Here is a 4,897-nt window from a genome sequence, read left to right on the forward strand (position 1 = left end):
TTTTTTTTTTTTTTTAATGGCCATGTACCTTCTCTCTCTCTCTCTCTCTCTCTCTCTCTCTCTCTCTCTCTAATGTTTATTTATGTATTTTGAAAGAGAGTGTGTTTGTGTACATGAGCAGGGGAGGGGCACAGAAAGAGGGGGAGACAGAATCCCAAGCAAGTTGGCTGTTGGAGCAGAGCCGGACGTGGGGCTTGATCCCAAAACCTGTGAGATCATACATGACCTGAGCCGAAATCCAGAGTTGGGAGCTTAACCGACTGAGCCACCCAGGCATCCCCACAATGGATTCTTATCTTAGGCAGAAGGTTGGGCCAGTCAATGATTTCCTAAACTTGGCTGCACATCAGAACCCCAGCCCCACCCCTCCCTACACCCACCCCTTACTATAAGCTTACTATATGTTAAAAATAGATCTTCCTTTCTAAAAGTCGCCCCCGCAGTACTCAGGACCTACCCCCAGAGATTTTGCTTCAGTGGATCTGGGACGGGATCCAGAAATCCGTACCCTTCACAAGCTTTCACGCAGTGACAGCTCGTCTGAGAATCCACTGTGATGGGCAGTTTCTACCTTTTGAAGTGGCACACATCAAAAGTTGAATTTTTTTATTTTTTATATTAAAAAGATTTTCTCTTAATGTTTAATGGGCATTTATTTTTGAGAGAGGGAGACACAGAACCCGAGGCAGGCTCCAGGCTCCGGGCTGTCCACACAGAGCCCGATGCGGGGCTCGAACCCACGAACCGTGAGATCATGACCCGAGCTGAAGCCAGACGCCCAGCCGACTGAGCCCCCCAGGTGCCCCTGGGGAGTTGAATTTTTAAAATCACATTCCTGAAAACTAGTTCCTGTTCCTAGTCCCTTTGTTTCTGTTGTAGGTGCACACTCCCCTCCCCCTGCCCCCCCAGCACCTCCACGCTCTCCCGGAATTTCTGTTCACGTAAACTACACATCTGGTTGGCCACCACCTCTCACTGCGTATCATTGCCAGCCCTCTCGGTTGCTCCTTCCTTTCTGTTCCCACTCCTGCGACACTTGGCCAGACATTTCCTCGCCTCACACTCGGACCCCACAGTACCTTCTTCCCAGGCTCATCTCTCACCCCTTTGACCCCTCCCTGTACACACCACCATCGGGTAAGCCTCCCGGTCGGCATGGCACCTGGCTTATTCCCTGCTCAGCCACAGTCACCGAATCCAGCCCCTCAGCCTGCGGAAAGTTGGTAAAGCTTGTCACAACACGGCTCAGCCTGTCTTCCCTCGTGGCTTCAAGTCTTGGCAAACCGGATCGCGTTCCTTCTCAATGTGCCCTGTGCCTTCCTACCCCCCTGTTTTTCTAGGCTGTTCCCTAGCTAACCCTTCTACGACCACCCTCTGGTCTGCAATGCCCTCTGCTTATTAAAAATGTTGCCCATCCTTTAAGATCCAGTTCAGATTTGATCTACTTTATAGGGTCTGCCCTGTTTGAAAAAAGAGAAAACCATATATGTGTATAACAACCCCCCCCACACACACACACTTATCTGCCAGTCTTCAGAAATACAAAGATGGATGAGTCCAACCCCCTGTGGGAGCCTTGGCTTTCAACTCTGCTCAGAAGGGGTGCTCTGTATTGGAAGTAAGAACCAAGCGAGTCAGATCCGCTGTCCTGGGAAGAATTCATCCGAGAGACACCCAGGCTGCACCCAGTCCCACACTGCTCACATCCTCTGTGAGGCGAGTAATATATTTCCTCCTGGAAGAGCTGGGACCCCGAGGGGCCATATCACCATGGAGGTGACACCTCTGTTTCCTTGAGAAGGAAGAAGCCCCCACCCCTTCTCCAAGCTAATCCGGGAACTGGCCAACCCGTGGTCTCATGACAACATGAGCAAGCTCTCTTACACAGCCCAGCACATAGGTCACAGTGAGAGCAGACATAGTGGTCTTCAGTTAGGTGGAAGGAAATTGGCATGAAAGGAAAGCCAGACCCAGGAAAGTTACAGAACAGCCCGGTCCAATCTCCTCATTGTCCGTCTGAGAGGCTGGCTGTCTTGCCTGAAGATCTGTGCCAGCTAATGGCATGACTTTCCAGTCTCTGGCTCTCACTTCCCCCCGCCTCCCGTAATACTCCAGGGTTCACGTCCCAACCTACACCATGGGCTTGGGCATGTTCCCATGGCTGGTTTTTTGTTTGTTTGTTTTTTTAATGTTTATTTTTATTTTTGAGAGAGAGAGAGAGAGAGAGAGAGAGAGAGAGAGAATGAGTGGGGGAGGGGCAGAGAGAGAGGGGAACAGAGGATTCAAAGGTGGTGGTGGTGGGGGGGGCTCCATACTGAACCTGATGCAGGGCTCGAACTCACAAACCATGAGAGCATGACCTGAGCCGAAGTCCGATGCTCAACCGACTGGGCCACTCAGGTGCCCCTGTTTTGTTTTTGTTTTTTAATCAAGGACTTTACCATGAAACTAACAAACCTTAAGATTCAGATCACCTGCCTTGCACCAGCTCTGTACCTATTTTTTTTTTATTTTTATTTTTAGAGAGAGAGGATGAGCAGGCAAGGGGCGGAGAGAGAGAGAAGGAGAGAGAATCCCAAGCAGGCTCCAAACTGTCAGCACAGAGCCTGATGCAGGGCTCGATCTCACGAACCCGTGAGATCATGACCTGAGCCAAAATCAAGAGTTGGATGCTTAACCGACTGAGCCACCCAGGCGCCCCCCTGTACCTACTTTTAAATTTGCAATTTTGTGAAGTTTTTTTCTTAATAATATTCCCGGAATCATTCAAGATTCAAGCCCATAAAACATGGGCCCACCCTGGCAGAGGGAATGTTATTCGGGAGGGGAAGAAATCATGTGGAAGCAAAGCTAGAGGGAAAAAATATATATATATAGGAAAAGGACCACTGGAAGGTTCAGGAACATTCTCCTACAGTCAGTGGATCGACTACACCCTTTCCGGGATTTACTCCAAAAGGCAAAAGGGTGGCAGGGGCTCCAAGCTGGAGAACCCCTATCCTTCCCCCACCCCATCCCTACATGCGAGAAACAACCTTCAAGAGCTTGGGGCATCCTAAAAGAGCTGGGCTGGCATCGTGAAAAAAGAAATCAGGCTCTGGGAGCAGACTCCTGAGAGCAGACTCCTGAGGAAAGCGTCCCCCCACCCCCACTCCTGGAGAGATTCCATTTCTACACATGAAGAATGCATCCGGGATGACCCCATTCTGTACCATCCGCCGGGGCTGCTGGGGAGAAAGCAAAGGGCATATGAAGACCCCTGCAGGCTAGACCCCAAAGCCCAGAAGTCTGGACCACGTGGGGCACAGGTTCCCTCTTCAGGAAGAGTCCCGCTTGGAGGGAATTCTGAAAGGAAATGCATCTTTGTGGCCACATGGGGGCCCCATTCAAAGGCTCCGTCCATTCCCCCCGCCCCGCCTGGGTTTGCCTCTTAAGGAGTTTTTCCATTTATTTATTTATTTATTTATTTATTTATTTATTTAATTTTTGCCTCCTTTTTTGTTTAAAAATTCTATTCTCGTTACTACAAAATAAAAACATAAATTGAAAAAAAAAAAAGTTAGACAATGTGCAAAACCGGCCTGTGGTCTCACTGTTAGAGAAAAACCGCTTAGACTGTTGATATACATGCTTCCAGACTCCTGCGTGTGTTTTTTCTTTTACACAAAACTGAGATCATTCTGGACAGACTTCTCCTCTTAAAATACCGCGAACATCTTCCCACACCAAGTTCTTCACCAAAATAATTATAAATATGGCATTGTGTTCATTCCATTTAGAAATATTTGTTATAAATAATAAGCACACAACAGAAAGTTCTAAGTGGCTCCCCACCGGGATTTACCGAACTATTTTCCTGTTGTTGGAAGGATTTATTCCATTCCAAACCAAGACAGACGTGAGCTACAGCTGCCCAAATAAATAAATACATAAAAAACCCAAATCGTCTGGCAAGACCTAGAGCAGCAGAGGCGACGTGGCGGATGCCCTGTGGGAGAAGGCACGGGTCTCCTGAAGCTCGAAGGGAGAGCGGCCCTGTAGCCGCCGTCACCCGGCCGGCCGGGCTGGTCCCTGGAGCCGGAGTTTCCTTTTAGTGAGCGAGTCCCTCGGGGTACGTGGGGTCCAGGGCGTGAGGCTCTCAGCAGGATGCAGGTCCGGCTCGGGGTTCAGGCGGTGACTCAACGCGCGCCCCGCCGTAGGCCAGTGGGTCCGGGGGGGGGGGGGGGGGTCGGGGACCAGTGGGTCGGACAACGTTGGTGGGTAGGGGGACTAGGGGGTCGGGGGGTCGGGAGACCTGTGGGTCGGGCAGCGTCAGTGGCCGGGTGGTTCAGGGGGTCCGGAGGCTGGTGGGTCGGCTGGCCCGTGGGTCGGACAGCGTCGGTGGGCGGGTGGATAGGGGGGTCGGAAGGTCGGGGGGTTCCGGAGGCCGGTGGGTCGGCGGGCCGGCAGACCGGTGGATCGGAAGGTCGAGGAGTCGGGAGCGGGGGGAGGGGGGCGGGGGGGGGTTCGGGGGGCGGGAGGCCGGTATGTCGGAGGTCAGTGGATCCGGGATAGGGCGGTCGGAGAGTCGGGAGGCCGGTGGGTCGGGTCGTCAGTGGGTCCGGGATCCGGCAGTCTGAGAGTGGGAAGGCCGGTGGGTCGGGCGGTCAGGGGTCGGGAGGCCGGTGGGTCGGGGGCTCGGGGGCTCGGGGAGTCGGGGAGGCGCGAGGCCGGTGGGGCGGGGGGTCTGGGGCTCTAGGGGCCCGCGGGCGGGTGGACCGGTGGGTGGGTGGGTCTGCTGGCGGCGGGGAGGGGCGGGGAGGGGCGGGACGGGGCGGGCGCCGCGCCTGCCGTTCGCCTCTCCGGGCTGCAGGTGGGGCTGTGCGGCCGCGCTGCCTCCAGGAAGCCTCACGGGCCT

The sequence above is a fragment of the Neofelis nebulosa genome, chromosome 4, assembly GCF_028018385.1.
Source record: "Neofelis nebulosa isolate mNeoNeb1 chromosome 4, mNeoNeb1.pri, whole genome shotgun sequence".
In the NCBI taxonomy this organism is placed as follows: Eukaryota; Metazoa; Chordata; class Mammalia; order Carnivora; family Felidae; genus Neofelis; species Neofelis nebulosa.